The sequence below is a fragment of the Corapipo altera genome, unplaced genomic scaffold, assembly GCF_003945725.1.
Source record: "Corapipo altera isolate COAL_440 unplaced genomic scaffold, ASM394572v1 23, whole genome shotgun sequence".
Taxonomy (NCBI): Eukaryota; Metazoa; Chordata; class Aves; order Passeriformes; family Pipridae; genus Corapipo; species Corapipo altera.
In genome coordinates this window covers 18697340-18714305 of record NW_020884878.1, presented here as the reverse complement: position 1 = coordinate 18714305, position 16966 = coordinate 18697340, and positions in this window count along the sequence as shown.

Genomic DNA, 16966 nt, shown 5'->3' with positions numbered 1-16966 from the left:
GGGGCCGCCGTGCGGGCGGGAGCAGCGACCCGCGGGTCCGCATGAACGGGGCTCGGTGCCCTCCTGACCCACCTCCTTCACGTGTAGGGGTACCGGCCGTAAGGTGCTGAAGCTTGTCCCTTCGAGTAAGCTATTTAGTTATGAAACGAATGATTAATGAAGTTCATCCAGTAATAACGGATGGTAATACGTAATAATGATTTCGCTCGTTAAAGAATTGGAAAATTAGAAAGAAATTAAACTGTGGTCTGAGGTAGAGGAGCATACTGAGGATGGCAAGCAGTCTGAGTTTCCTCAAGACTGCCTTACAGCTGAAGTCTTTGCTGGGAGAGGGACTTGCTGTTTATTTTATGAGGTTTTTAATTTCTGAGTAATTTCCATTTTGATTTCTTCAGCCAAGAAAATTTAGTTTTATCAGATGTCTCGCTTCTTTGCACCAGCACCCTCCTGCAAATACCATTCAACAGAAGTATCTGAGTGTTTCTGACAGCAAATAAAATTCTGATGACTTTTGAACAGTCAGAGAATTACTATTTTCCTCTTCTTTTCCAGCCTATGCTCAGATCCATTTTTTTTTTCTTTCCTCTTGGTATATTTTACTCTTTAGGAAGATAGCATTGAGTAACCCACTGACCAGCTTTGGGCCTCTGCTATCCCTGGCACCACACCATGGACTCCTCTCCATTCTCAACCTCCCATCCTGGGAGTGGAACTGCTGGGGACAGCATGCACAAGAGCAAGCAGTGACTTGCTCTGTGGTGTAACCTGCCTTCACACAGGCAGACAGGGAGGAGGAAAATTGCAGAGGTGTGTGGTTATGATCCCACAGTTGCAGTCAGCTCCTGGCATGAGCTGCAAATATGTATATACAAGGAAAAGCAGGAAGAAAGACATGGATAGCAACATTGCTAGAAAGCAGAATAGCTTTTTTATGTCTATTAACTTGAGTAAAAAAAAGTTGCACCATTGTTCCACTTTTATTCCTCAAACATCAGCAGTTGTGTTCTCTCTCTGGGCAAAACATGTCTTTAATGACAAGAAGTAACTAGTACAAACTTCAGTCTTAAGAGGCTTAAAGCATCAAACAATGCCTGGATCTTCATCTGCAGAGCATTTTAAAGAACAGTTCTGTGCTTTCACATCCTCAAATGAGACAATGCACTGAAGCCCTCCATATGCAGGAGCAGGCGCTAAGACCAACTGTACAGTGATGGAAGGACATAAAAATTTTAAGAAACATAGATTACTAGAATATGAAGATATGAAATGCTGTAATATTGTAGCATAAAGTTCCTGATAAAACATGCACAGCATGACAAATCTCTTCATGCAGAACAGTCCTCATACCGGTGATACGTCCCAGTCTTCTCGCACATTTAAAACATTCAATAATGCCTTATTTTCTGGGGGAAATTTTAGAGAAAGAGGCTCATTCATGTTAATGTAGCCTGATTTTCTAAAATCAATGTGTGAACTCAACCATCAAGACAGAATATGTAACTGACTAAAATCCCTTCCAAATGTGGCCGTTTTGTCATGGCCCATTTTTAGATGAGTTACATTTACGACAAACAAATTTATCCTCGGTTTCTGTTGTAGCCTTCTCTCGTGTGGATGCATTATGCTAGAAACTGCTGCACAGGCAAGTTCAGATCTAATTATAAAACCCTCTTAGAGATGCTTTGGTGCTTCAGCGTGTTGTGAAAGAAAATAATACAGAGCTGCTGTGAGTCTCTTCACAATCCCCAGCTTTTGGCTCTTTAAAGCACTTAAACATGCAGTGGGGCAATCTCCCTTGAGTGTGCAAAGTAATTTACAGCAGAGAGAAAGCATTTTAAGATCCTTTCAGCTGCAGGTTAGGAAATAACAGTCTTGCAGGGACATGCCTTAACATTTCCACATAGTGGAGGCTGGCAAAATTAAATGCTTCCTGTAATTCTGAAACACTTAATAGGGGTGAGGGAGAGATTGATAACTTGTTACACAACTTTCCTGATGAAGCGATGACCTATTTTAGATTAATCTTTTCTGTTAAGCGTTGTGGAAGCTCGGCAACCAGCTGGAAGCAGGTATTCATTCTCACTGCTGCTAATCCACAGAGAAATGGGTGTATCCCCAAAGTAAACATTACTCTGTCACCTGCCAATCATGACACATTGCCAAAATTTAAACAATTTTTTTTGTATATATCTTTTATATTTCCAAATATCCCTAATGCAATTTCATTGCTGTCTTGAAAATGATGCAGAGAGCAATGAATTATTCAGCTTTCAGTCCTGTGTTAGCAAAGAAGACCTGGAAACCTTTGGATATCTCTGCAGTTTGAGGCAGCAAAGGCCACTGAGGAAAATATGCCCTTTCCCAACAAATTTCTAATTTTTTCTCAACTGACAAAGTTCACAGAGTGTTACCAGTAGTCAATTCTTGCCATACCAAAATGCATCTTTTATCTACGGTAAATGGCAGAAAACAACACTGATTTGCTGTCTCCGTGAAACAATGTGGATGAATGTGTGTGAATTACATAATCAGACCTTTTTTTTACTGTTTCTGTGTCAGCTGTTGTGGCATTTCTGCATTTTCTTCTTTTAGACAATAAAAAGTTGAAACAATGTTCCTCTTAAAAACTATTCTGACCTTACTTTTATGCTCTAATCCTTTTTCATTCTGCCTTGCACCTGGCAATCCACTACAAGCTACTGAGAAACTTCTATAAAAACTGCATATGCTTTATGATGCTAATCACTGTTTTTACTAACCATGCAAAATTATTCATCCATCACTTCTGGAAAGTGCTAGGCCACTTCTTTTAAGGGGCTATATTTGAACTCATTGCTGGGATATAACTAGCACAGCCACCATCATGATCACAATCCAGATAGGGATGTTACCCAATCAACTAAAAATAAATCAGTGGCTAAATAGCCATAAAACAGTGTTGCACTGCTCTGCCTCCCCGTAATATGTCCCAGAGACCCCAGATACTGTGTGCTGGCCATATAGCTAAACTATATGTTTGGATAAGAGGCATGGGTCAAAATAACCTTTAGACAAGAAGAAGCGTATAAGTTAACTCCTTTGAGGACACAGACTACCATTACAATATATTTAGACATATCTGTTTCCATTTCACCCAGTGACTAAAGTTATTTCTACCTAAAGTACTTAAAAATCATGCATGAATATTAATTACTTTTGCTTGATCTAAAACACGAGCTCATTTAGGGGAACAAAACATCCTTCATCAAAGACAGCCCAGATTCAGTCATACACAAACCACTTTAAGGAAGTGAGCATTCACAGTGCTCCTCTCGTCTTCCCCCAGTGCTTTTCCTGCTGCTAGGCAGGTTTTCAGCTTTCAGGCAATAGCCTAACAGGCTAGTGAGGCTCCTTCCTTGCTTTTTGAGGAAACCTCCCACTTCACTTCCCAGCAACTTTCACCTACTGCACTCCTGGAGCTCAAGAGAAGCCAGTTTCCTTCTCCATTCCCAGGAGGCAGCTCCAGCTGAAGCCCTGTTTCTCCCACAGCCCCAGCCACATCTAGCACACCCTTTCCCTGTCCCACAGAGTCCTGTTGGCCTCTCCTGCTCGCCAGCAACTCAGTTGGGATAAACTTTCCCAGCAAATACCAATACAGAGCTCACCTAGAAACCTCCACCCTCTGCAAGAAGCAACTGGCTTCTTACCTCCTCTCAACCCCCCAGCCCTCATCCTGTTCTCCTCTGACCTTTGCAACACACATACCTCTGCTCAGGTAGGGTAACAAACTGCTGTTTACACAGGGTTTCAAGAATCTCTACAAAAGGTTGCATACAGTTTTGTTACCTAAGCCACAACTCTAAAAAAGACCTAGAAGTTTGGGGTATTGTCATGTCTCAACAGGTGAACTCCCCAATGTTAAGTCATACCATTATTTTTCTTTCAGTTGTGAAACACAGTGCAAGCTTACAACAACACAAAAGAGCATACATTTAAGGTTTGGAGCATAACTTCATAGTTACTTTTTCTTAAAAGACTAAAGCTGAGATCCGTCTGATCAAATGAACATCTCTTCATCTCATGAGGCATGGGGGCTGCATTCCCTTTCCAAGCAATGGAGAGAAAGAGGTTATTCTAGAGAGAAGTCATCTCCTTCTGAACCAGACTTCCAAATCTGGTGAGGTAAATTCCACCCCATGTTTCTTCAAACTGAATTTATGCTGACATAGAGGTCTAATCAGCAGTTACATTGTGTATTGTTGCTCTGTACAAGTCTGACTGAGCTGTCTCCTCACCCAATGAGCTGCATCTTAAATAAGAGGTGTCAGGCCATGGTAGGTCCACCTTCTTTGCAGCTCAGCTGGAGTCCTGACACCTCATCACTGCCAACTGCTGGTGACCTCCAGACCAGCTCCCAGACCACACAGATCAGCTCCTCCACTGTCCTCTCTCTGATAATGGCTAGTGATGGACATGGCATAGGACAATGGACAAGCCCACAGCAGAAAGACAGGACATATTTACTCCAACATCAAAACATTATGAGTTACAGCTAACCAGAGGCCCTCAGAAGAAGTCTCACTATCCTTTTTAAAACATTCATTCACTTTTAAAAATATGGATGTTCCTGCCAGCCATTCAGTGCTTTTTAATATTGCTGAATTCTTTAATCAGATGGTTTCCAGACCTGCTGTCCAATGTCTGTGAAGGTATTTCATTAAAATTGATTTCAGTTTTTTGAACTGAAAGCCTATTTGTCACAGAACCTGTCCTCCAGGTGTACCTGATGGAATATAGTCACATTCACTCTCGAGCAAGGTGGCTGCCTAAGCTGTGAGAAGACAGCAACTGAGAGAAATTCATGAGTAGGTACGAGGAAAGGCTTGTGTATCTGTGTTTAAGGGCAACTCTTCCAAATGATCCCCACTTAAGACAAGCTCTGACTTCGGTGGCATTTTTAAAAGAAAAATTCTGAACTGAATTCTTACTGTAACCAGCCAGAGAGACTTTCATATGTCATGAGTAATGTGAAGAATACCCAGGAATTAAAAAAATAAATATTCTTGTGTAGGTTTTGTACATGATAGCAGGAAGCTTTTACTGTGTAGGAAGCCTGAAGTCTTTTTATTATTCTACTATGGTGATGATTAAACATCAAAAAGGTTTGTTACTAGAGGCTGTATTTCTTCAAGGGCTAATTTTAATTATTGTTAACTTTTCAGCTATTTAACATTTGTATCTGTCTGTTTTCAGATCTTTCCTTCTTACACATAGCAAGTAAGTATAAGAACACTGGGGAGGGAACATCAAACAGGAGAGTACTCAAATCTCTACTTAAAACACAAAATTAATCTCAGCTGCAGCTATGGAGCCAGAATTTCTGAATGATATTATCCTCATATCACCTGGTAATAATAAAAAGAGGATATTTATGCACAGCAACACTACCTATTCCAAAAATATCTTCATGCTAGATTCAGTGGCAAGTACCAAGCCAGGTTCTCCACTGAGGACAAAGTTTAATGAATTCTTCCACACTGACATGATTTTTTTCAGCTCAGAACAATCTTGCTGATTATTTGAAGATTAACATGAGGAACATTCCTTCCTGCAGTTCGTCAGAGTGGTCAGCATCCAACAAAGGGCATAACGAATATTATCTCCTGTATATCAACAACAGTGCAGCTGAATGCTACTGAAGACGCCAGCTCTTGGGAGGAGGCTTGGCAGCAAAGGCAGCAGTTAAATGGGATGTTTATTGGATGTCTTCCACCAGCTGCACTGCGTGGTGGCTTGAGTGTTAGATTATAAATATTTCCCCTTGTGAAAAAGGGAAGTTGGCTGGATGAACACTGATTCAGCAGCCTCAGCAGAGATTGGTGTGTAAGAAAGCAAGGAATGGGAAGCATTGAATTAGGCCTGGGAAGTCCCCTCTCTCCACAGGCACATGAGCAGAGCACTTATCTCTGGAAGCTAGTCAGCATGGCACATGGGCAACAGGAGTATTAATAACTCCTCTACAGCAAGATTTCTGGGGGCAGGATGGCTCATCCAAACCACAGCCTCCACAACCACTCAGTGCAGATGGGCAACTTCTGCATAGAGGAGTTCCTTCTGCAAGGGCAAACCGAGCTGTGGGGGTGCAGGAGGGACCCCAAAACCCACAGAAGAAATAGCTTGGGAATACTGGCTTTCTCACTGCTGGCCATAGACAAGAAGTCACTAAGTCACTCCTAAGCATTGTGCCAAAGGCCAGTGGGCCATGTGAGCCTTGCCAGTGTGCCAGGCTCAGTGAGCATCAAAGACCTGGCTGACCATTGCCTGCAACATCTGATATGGAGAGTATCAGTAGACAGGCCTTTCGGTGAGCTGCACAAGGAAGGACTTCTAGCTGGAGGGAAAGGAAATAAGCAATGAGGATGGAAAGGATGTGTAATTGCAGGTTCTCATCCAGCCTGCAGCATGGCTAGGAAGAGCTGATAAGGATCAAGCGGTAAGAGCAAGGTGGAAATTTCCTTTGCCCTGCAGAAGCCTTCCCAAGAGTTGTCAGTCATGGAATAGCTCTGGAGTTTGCCTCAGTGCTGGCTTTGTGCAAGTGGCTCTGACTCACCAGGACAATTCTGGAGCAGGGGGGTTTCCAGGAGGCAGGGGCTGAAATCCCCAGGGATGTTAGTCTAGACAGGGTGCTCTTCCCTTTGACCTCATTGAGGGCCTCAGCTTCCTCTTTATGCAAGTAACACCAGCTGCCAGGACAGGTTATTTTGAGCTATAGAACAGTTATGAAAGAGAAATGTGCTGAGGGTTTGAGGAAAAAGATGCTCCTGTTTTAAGTATCCTTTGCAGACCGCAGTTGTTGTGGATGTTGCTTGCTGCTGCTCACAGGAAACAATTTTTATTCCTGACATCTAGAAAGACTCAAACAGCCTGAGAATGGCTCCTTGCCTGATGCTGGGTGAGAGCTTGTAAAATGATCTCCAATTCTCCCAGGATAATCAGAGGGAAATCCCAGTAATTAAGTCTTCCGTCAAGTGTTGACGTAAGAGGGATTGCAAATTAATCCTGCTCCCCATTCATCTCATCCCAGCAGAGATCCTGCTAGTAAAACCAGTCCTCCAACAGTCACAAGGGGAATCCCAGACTGTATCCCAGTGCTCTCCTGCCCTTGCCTGCAACAAATACCCCTGATATTTGATGTTCATGTGTTACTTCTTTCACTCCTCTCAGTGTGAAGGAGAAGGCACAGGCGAGGTGTGAGTGCAGTGGAAGCACCAAAGACTTCTGACATTCTGTGCCATGGAGCTGTGTGACCCTCTCTCCACTTTCCCAGCAGCTGGTCCATGGCTGCCTCACCTGTCTCATAACTATTCTGCAACAGCCAGCCTGGCTTGAGGAGGGGTGACCTGTGGCTTGTGGGGAAAGGGCATGTTTTGTAGGCCCTTCTGTTCCGTCCCATCCTTGCTGGTCCTTTCCACCTCTGTCTTCTCTGCTCTCTCGGAGGCTTTCTACTATGAATAAACTAGCACTTTCAGTGAAACAAAGGAACCTGATAACCTGGGCAGCCACAGGATTAGTGTTCCCTGTCCAGCAGCAGGCAGGCAGCACTGGGAGTTCTGCCTGCACACAAAGTTGGGCAGCACTAGGCAGGATCCTGCTCAGGGCAGCATCGTAGGGGCACAAGGTCATGCAGACACAGATGTTGGTGGCTTGGGGGGAGTCACACAGACTTTGGTACCAATACAAGGAAGCTGGATTTTGCTGCATAGTCATATGAAGCCCTTTGATTCCCCAGCACCCTTTCTGAACTGCCTCAGTGAAAATGCAAAACCAGCCTCTGCCACTTCAGTGACTCCCCGTCCTGTGAACTTGTCAAGGGCCCAAGGAGAAGAAGATAACAGATGATGCAGGGGCACACTGGGTGTTCTGCACTGTATGGTTGACATTTGGATTGCAGCAGGGCAATTCCTTAGAGATCAGTGAGGTAAGATAACAGACAGTGATGGATACTCAGCAAACAGTGTGTGAGCAACTTCCAGGTGGTCTTACCAGGCTCAGGGCAGAATTGAGTGAGAAGGGACCCCATCATGTGGCACAGATATTCCTCCGCTCATCCAGGCACTTCTCTCCTGATGAGCCTTTCAACTCCAGGAACTCGTGGGAGAGATGAACAGATTTCATTTGCTCTGTGTGGTTTTGGGGTTTTTTTTTGAGCCTAGCCTGAGGAACTGCTACTGTGACTGCCTACCTCACCTCTTACCATGCTGCCATATATATCTGTGATTCCTACCTCCAGGCTCTGCCTGGGAGCTGAGCCACCTCTCCAAAAAGAAATGTATCCAACAGTGTCATGTGACAGAGGTGGGGGGGGAAGGTGGCAGAGCACCAGGTGACGGGGCATAAATTGCCTTCATAAGTGGTACATGTCCCTCAGGCCAGGAAAGCAGTTTAAACCTTTTGCCCTTGTTGTTGTTGTTGTTTTTCCATAAATAAAGATTAACATACAGATTTTCTCCAGGGCTCTTGTCATCTTTACTGTTTGACAAATATTAACTTGATCACCTTCATAAACCTTTACCCTGTAAGTTGAACAAGGATGAAGACCATTAGCCCCAGAGAAGAGGATGCAACACCAAAGCACCCACACAGACATGTGGACATCAGGGAAAGATGTGTCCAAAGTCACAGACTGGAGCAATGTCACACAGTAGTGGACAAACACATTCCTGGCTCCCTCTCCTCTGTTCAGACCAGTAAAGCAGGCAATAAAAATCAAAGCCAACATGTCCAAAAGAGAGTTAGACACCTTCACCTGTATGTCCTTTGAACAATGACACCATTATTTTTACCTAGTAATCAGGAGCTTTGAGCAATTGAGGTTCCTCGTGTCATCAGAAAAACGCTCAGATCTTTTCTGTGTGTCTACAGGGATGTAGGTGATTGTTTTCCAGCTTCTAGTCTAGGCTTTTATCCTGGCTTTTTTTTCCTGTTAATTTTTTTTCTTAAAGGAGTCTGAGTCTCCACACAGTGTTTTCTGAGTCAGCTTTTCACCCCCTCCAGTACTACATATCCTATAGCTCCACTAGGTTGCAAAGTCAGCAGACAAGGGGGGTTGGCCAGCTCTGCGTGTCAGCTTCCAGAGGACAGCAGCAGCTCTGGGTCCCAACTCATAGAAGCAGGTTTGTTTGAAAGCTCTGACAGAAGTATTCCTGCTCCAGCACTCCTCTCCTCAGGGGCTCGACCTCAGAGACTATGAATCCAGATCCTTCAGAGAAGCCCTGCTCTGTCCGCAGCGGTGTCCGTGCCTGAAAAGTGAGGGTCAGTGCAGCGCTGAAGCCCAGCTTGAGTGTGAGCACTCAGGCTACATTCCCAAAAGGCAGCGATGAGGCGTGGAGCAGTCCTCACGAGCCTTCGGCAGCTGTGCTCCCCTCTGTTGCCTCCTCTTCTTCCACACATCTATCCCCTGTGGCCACACACCAGCCTCGCTGACAGATCTTACTTGAAAGCTCTGTCAGGCTGTGCCACTAATGGCAGAGCCCTGAGCCGGCTCCCTCTGTCTCCCTGGAGTCCCTGCGCAGACGTAGTTGCACGTCATGGCCTGCTCTAATTTTATCCGTGTTTGATGGGAGAGACGAACTGAGCAGCAGGGAGGCAGCTATTTTGGTTTTCTCTGTGGCTGTGGGTTATATAAAGCATCTTGCCGTGACCCTCGTCGCTTGGAAGCTGCTTTGCATTCCCTGTCTTGGCCGCCAAGAACCAGAGGCTCGGATGCTCGCTCCCGGCAGCCGAGACCTCCATGCGCGCTGTGGCCGCGTGGGCCAGGTGTGTCATGTGTGTCGCATGTGCTGAGTGTGCGTGCGTACGGAGAGCCAGAGCATGTCAACGGGATTCAAGAGTGAACATCTATAGGGAGACACTGGGTCTCCTCCTTGCCGTGCAGTGTGATGTGCGCCCAGGGGTTTCACCCATTCCAGCGCCTGCACATCACACGTGCACAGGCTCAAGCGGGCACAGGCCGCCCGGGATGTGCAAGCTGTGGCCGGCTGCCGCAGAGCACTGACGCTCTCATCTCACCCGGGCCGGAGGAACGGCTCCATTAGGTGGCAGCAGCAGCCACAGCAGGAGCAGCAGCAGGAGGCTTCTCTCCCAGTTGGACCTCTGCAGGTGTGCTGGAAGCCCGTGGGGCCACAGAGGAGCTCGGCAGGGCCAGCCAAGCACCTGGCACTGGGAGCCGGGCAGCGTGCTGCCATGGGGTGCAGGGGCTGTGGAGAGTTCCTGCCCTTGCTATCTGTACTTTCTGGTGCTCTGTGGTACCTTGGTCTGACACTGGCTGAGCCCCCGTGACATCCCAGGGGCCGCTCCCTCGGCTTACCTCCCTCCCTCACGCACGTAAGGCACGACGTGGTAAGCAGCCGGCGGCGGTCCTGTCCCGTGCTAGCTGACCGCAGCGCCCAGGCTCCGCGTAATAGCCATTTCCCAACTGCAGGGGGCCGAGGCATTACGCAGGGCTTCTCGCCCGTGTGGGCCCTCCCGGGTGGTGTCTTCATCAGTGATGCTCCAATGCTTGGTCCCAGGCTGGTGAGGCAGGGCAACAAACTTTGGGCTTGCTGGCTTGCGAATTTTTGGCAGGAGGCGGCATGACTGGGACTCCTTCTGTCTGGCACAGGAAGAGTCTGCCCACATCTAGGTTAGGTGCTAGAGCCCGCTGCCTGGAGGGACTTTTGGGGAATGCCTCTTGCTTTTGTTTCTTGTGCAAGCAAGCAAATTTAATAGCACAACGTGGATTTGGAAGCTAAAGTAATTAGGACGTGTCACGATGTCGATTGGCACCTCCCTGCTCCTCCAGTCTCTGGGTGCTGCATACCCTGTGCTCAGGTCTATTGCTGATTCACGTCAAAGCCTTCCTCTCCCTAATGACCGGGGGGTCAGGCCAGGATCCAGCCTGCTCCGTGGCTCTCCTCACTCCCACGCAGTTCCCGCTGGGCCTCCCGCCGTGGCACCGGCAGGACGCACCCACTTCCTAAAGAGTCACCTCCTGGGAACACCGCCGAGCCTCCTCCCTCTCGCTCCGGGCATGTGCCTGTCTGAAAGCCCATACCTGCCGTCTGGCCGTTCCCGAGGAGGCACTGCTGGGTGAGGGATAACCCGCAGGGCAAGGGGGCTATGGTCCACGTGCAACCACCACCCACCCACCCAAGGAACTGCTGGCTGGGCTCGTAGATCTGCATCCTTGGGGTGTCCTCAAAAGGACCCATATCTGTCCCTCATGCATACCCTCCCTGGCGCCAGGAGCCCCAGTTCCCTCAGCACACCACCGCATCCCCTTCGCTGGCACGATCCCCGAGGAAACCGGCGGGCGCAGAAGGCATGCCGGAGGACGAACGGGGTGTGCGTGCAGGAGCGTGCATATGTGCACGTCAGGGAGAAGGAAGCGGGGCTGCGAGTGCTGGAGGCGTTGTGAGCGCCAGGCACAAGCTGACAGGCAAGGGCTGCCTCTCCCGTAGGAAGATAAACTGTTTCACAACAGTCACGATGACAGTGAGTAGTTCACTCCAGAGTGATCCTACTTGCTGGAGAGGGAGAGGACAATCAGAGCCGAGAGGAGTGTAGCCCAACTGGGATACGGGGGAGCATCCTGAGTATTATGCGGGTGGATTCAGTGTGTGTGTGTGAAGGGAGTGTGTGATTTCTGTGGGGAGTGCGGCAGCCCTGTAATCCCCTACAGTCCTGGCCAGGCAGCGTGCGATGGGGAGCAGGGACAGGACAGGACAGGACTGTTATGCAGTAACACAGTAATTCAGCCCCCTCCAACACTGATGTGGATGCACCTCACCGTGAATGCTGCCTGGGGGCGACGTCACTAAAAAACTCCAGAACTGGCACTAGAGCAACCAAGAAATGCACAAAGAAACTAAAATGCTTCAGGGAGTGAAAATGTCATGGACTCTGGATAAACTGCAATGGAAGAGCAGCCAACTCACCCCCTCTCAGTTCTGCAGGGAAGTGTCGACACATTCAAATATTGTGTGAAAGGAGAGGTGACACCCCCAAGCCCTTCTGCAACAGCTCAGCTCCAGTGCTCCTGTCCTAGTGCAGCCACTCAGTACAGACTTGTCCCAGGCTTGGACTCACAAAGACTCTGCAGAGAACTGGAGCCCTATTAGCTTGAGGTTACCTGTGTGGCCATGCTTATACTTTTTTGATGCCAAGGCTGTTTGAAGTGGTCTAAGCAATCCCAACTCCTCAGAGCTTGCTCACATCCTCTCTGTTGTGCCAGCACAACACTATTCAAAACTGCCTGGCAAACCATATCCAGGAGCTGTTCTGGTGGAAAAGCCATCATCTTTTGTCTTCATGGGGTTAGTTGTCTTCCAGCACTGCTCACTGCAAGTCTTCTGAACAGCACTGTGCACCCTGGCTCAGCTCAGGAGGTGCTGGCTGTGTCTCCCAGATTCCAATCAGCTGATACAGAGGGAGTTGGGCAGCCACCAGCACTGCACCCTTTGTCGTTCCAGCACAGGCAAGTGCCCATCTGCCCAGGTTGCAGCTCCACAGCAGTCTGAGCTGAGCCGCTGTAGGCTGGCTTTTCCCACTCCTCCTGGCATGGGACCAGCCTTCTCCCTGCACTGGTTGCTGACTCCTGATTTTGCTCTCAGTAAATGGTAAAATGGTGGAGGAATGATTGACAAAATGGCAAAGGGTTTTCTGCTGGCATTGCTCAAGAGTCCTTACCCCATAGCTGAGAGCTGGACCTAGCAAGGAGTGAGAATGGGGTCCCGCAGTGAGGAGAGTACCCTGGCAGAAACTCAGCCCATGGCAAGCCTGAGCAGCAAGCAGCTCAAGCTAATCTCCAGTCTGGTGAAATACAGTGTTCTGTTTCCAGCCAGGTAAGCTCTCTGAACTGGCTTGCCACATGGCTGCATGCTCCTATGTCTAGTGCAAGGGAATGAAATACGTGACTTGGGCAGGATGGGACTAGGAGTAACACAGGGCTACATGGCTGCCTCCTCACAGCTCAAGTCTCCAGCCGCTCATTCTTATCCCTCATCACCACTCAGATGGGCCTGTGCGCCACAGGGCAGGGCAGGTTAGGGAAGGAGCAGCTGGGGCAGGGCTGGGCAGAGGCGCTACTGCATGTTGAACTCCGTCCTCTGCCCTGGTGCTCCTTCCCTGTCCTCTGCCCCACTGCTCCCTTCCTTCAGGTGAGGTCCTGCAGCAGACAGGGTGGTGGCACCGTGGCAGTCCTGGCTGGCAGGATGGGGCACTGGCAATGCCCAGTTTAATGAGATGAGGCAGGAGATAACGAGGAGAAGGGTACTTGGCTAATGGGTCTCTGTGGCTCCCTGCAGCCCAGGAGCCTGTGCCAGCAGCACTGTTGCCTGCGCCCTGGGATGGGATGGGGCCAGAGGGCAGACAGCCTGTTCTGGTAAAAGGGGAGCAGCAGGAGTAACTAGTGACATGTTTCCTTTCTCACTTCAGTGTGAAACATGGAGGAGAAACCACCCCCCTACTATGGGTACCAGCTGCCTGGATGCATCTCAGATGGAAATGGAGCATCCTCCAAGTGCGGGTGTCAGTAGCAGGCACTGCCTGGGGCAAGGTCTGTGGGAGGGTACACAACGTGGCAGGACATCCTTCTCACTGGCCTCAGTTGCCCTGGCAGGTGACTTTGGACATGCTCTGCATTGCAGCCACCAGACACCCCAGGTGTGATCCCTGCCTTTGACCACCTACCTACACTTTCCCACACAGCCCTCAGTCTCCATGAGCAGGTGACCGGGTACCCACAGCATGCGGGGAGCTGCCGTGACCATGCAGAAAGCCTTTTCTCACGCCCGGTGATTACCTTCCCAAATACCGGCACTTCAGGCTTGCCCTTGAGAAGCAAACACTAATTTCAGCCGCACCCTTTCCTGCCCTGGGGCTGCAGGGCGAGGGTATCCTCAACGAACGCGGTGTTCACCGCGAGGGTGTGGGACAGGAACCAGCCCTTGTAAAATCGCCCGGATTGAACCTGCTGCCCTCAGCCTGCCAAACTAAACAGAGCTCATGTAAAGCAAACAGCAATGACAACAGGCTGGCTGCTGGCGAGGGTTGGGCAAGCAGCTGGTTTCCAGTTTGCTGGCCTCAGCAGATGGCGGCGGCAGGAACAGTCCCTGGGAGTTCCCACCCCGCAGGCACCCGACGCCGAGGCTGGGGCGGCCCTGAGGTTCCCTCCTCTGCCGCCTGCCAACAGCGCCTGAGCAACCCCAAATCAAACACAGCTTTGAGAATTTCCGGGGAGCCCCCCGCCACAGGGGCCCACCCACCGGCATTCCCGGCCTCCCCCAGGCCAGGGCCCGCTGGGTGGATCCCTCCTCCAGCCTCCCTCCTTGCCGGGCGTTTCACCTAGGAGGGCTCTGGCCGCTACACATTGTAAGGGAGGAAGCTGATGTCAGAGGGAAAGAAGCCCGAAGCACACCCAAGGGCCAGCAGCCGGGGAGGAGACAGGGCGCCAGGAGCAGGGCTCTCTGGAGCAGCCCCTGTGGCCCGGCACGGGAGAAGTAATTAGTGTGTCTCACTTCTGCCGGGCACCCCCGCTGCCGGTGGCAGAAGCATGGCTGGCACTGGGTCTGCTGGGTGATTTTGGCATGGCAGGCTTTTCAGAGGCTGCTTCCAGGAAGGGATGCGGAGGGGACCAGGCCACTCTTCAAGAGATGGACCAGAAAACACTGCAACATCTGGGGTTCACTTCTCACTGTTCGGTTGAAGGCTAGATTTCTGAGGCTTGCTGGACATGCACTTCACTCCTCTCCCCCCCCCCCAGCAATCTGGATGACAGGCACAGCAGACCAGTAGCACATGTGCTAGGGGTCCTCATCCAGCATCTGCCGCACGGCAAGAGCTCATGCTCACTCCTCTCAGAGTAGCGTGGTCTTTGCGGCCAATCCATCCATCTCTCCGTCCATCCATTTGTCCTTCCCGACCCGCCCCAGCCCCGAGCTCTTCCTGCAGCTGCGCTGTTGGCACTGTCACCCAGGCTCCCCAATTAAAAATAAATCCTCCTTCCCAGCGGCATTATTTTTAACCCTGGGCCCATCTCCCTTCTCAGGTTACCAGCCTGCGCCCTGCTGGCGCACGGGGCGGGGGTGCCCAGCAGCCACAAGCCGCCCGGGGGGCTGCCAGCTGAGGGGACCTCCGCTAGCCCCGCCGCACACCTCTCCCTTCTGCTCGCGGGGCCGGGCTGGGCCAGGCAGGGGTGCCCCGGCGGCAGCCGCGTGGGCAGGACGCCGGCCGAGGGACTCAGGCCACCGCAGGTCCCGCCCGAGCTCGGCTGCCGCCCCCCAAACAAACAACAGCCGCTCCCGCTGCCATGGCGACCGCGCCCCGCCCACCGCCGTGAGGACGAGGCCCCGCCCCTGCCGCGCGGCTGACGCGCACTCCGGCGGGGGGGGCGGGAGGGGGAGGCGATGACGTCCCGGGCCGTTACCACGGGAACCACGCGCCGACGTCACGGGTCTGTGTGTTGTCAACGTCCCGCCGTCTCCCGGGCAACGTCAGGCGCCCGGCGCGGCCCCGGCAACAGCGGCGCCATTGGCCGGGGCTGCGGGGGGCGGGGCCCGTGTCGGGATTGGCACCGCCCCCGCCCCGCGGCCGCGCCGGGAGCGTCGAGCGCGGTGTGCCCGGCGCGGGTTCGTGTCCCCGGTGGTCCCTGCTGCCTCCCGCCCCGGGCTGAGAGGCCGAGCACGGCCAAGCACGACTGTCGGGGCTCAAGCCCAGCTGGAAATTCAGCACCACGCAACCCTTTGCTCAACTCCCCTCTCTCCCCCTCTACCCGGTGGAATGGGCGGAGGTAAAACTTGTGGGGGGGGGTAAAATTGGGAGGTAGAACTTTTAGGTTGACATAAGAACAGTGTAATAATTGAAACCAAAGGAAAATACAATAATAATGGTAAGTAGTAATAATCATGATAATAAAAAGGGAAAGGAAAACCAAACAAGTGATGCACAATACAATTGCTCACCACTCGCTGGCCAATGCCAGACCCCAGCACATTGCAGTGATTTGTGTCTCTCTGGGGTTGCCAGGTCGACAGCACAGCTTTTTAAAATATTTTACTAGTTTTTCTGAATTCTGCACTTTTTCAGGGGTAAGGTATGTTGGAGCTGTCCACTGTCTTGGGTACTTGCCCATAAAGTCCCACACACCCTGCCACTCTGAACATGCAGGCCATCAGGGCAGGGAGAATGGAGGCCTGGCTGGGATGTTGGCATCAGCATGCACCCCAAAACTCCAGTGGCCAGTGCAGGTGTGCCAGAGGGGCTTCCAGCAGCCTGGAGGGGTCCTGCACAGCCCTTCTGTGGGGCAGGAGGGAGGTGGTGGGCCCCGAGAGGGTGGTGTGTGTTGCAGTGGCCAAGTGCCCAACACTTCTTTTCAGCTGCATGAGCCCAAACTCACAGGTCCATGCTCCACCTCCTCACCAGTGTTGGGTTATTCTTGCCAGGCTGCCTCCAGCTCTCTGGGAGATGCCAGGTTTGCCTGGGGAAGGCAGGAGGGAACCCCTGTTCCTGAGAGGAACCAGGGTCAGGCAGCCCTCCAGGTCACCTTACTGGGCTCTGTGTGCCTTTCTTTCCAAGCTGGTGCCTACCCACACCTGCACTGGCACATGGAGGCCAGCACCATCAAGTGCTATCTCACACAGATGAGAGGTGCCAGTTTTGCAGCCAACTGAGCTCTGCTGAGATCCTAAAGCAAAGAGGGACAAAGCAAGTTAACCTGACCCCACTGGCTTGGCAGTTCTGCCCCTGGCAGCCAGGCTCCCAGGAGGAGAGTACAGAGGACAAATCCTCCCTTTGCAATCACCAAGTCAAACAGTCCCAAAGTGGATCACTGAACCTCTTCTGTGGGAGGTCTTCAAGTTTCCAGGCCTATATTCTCTGGCATGTCTATTGTCTTCATGTTTTCCATATGACCTCAATGAGGAATGAAATGGGTGATGTATTGAGGTGCTGG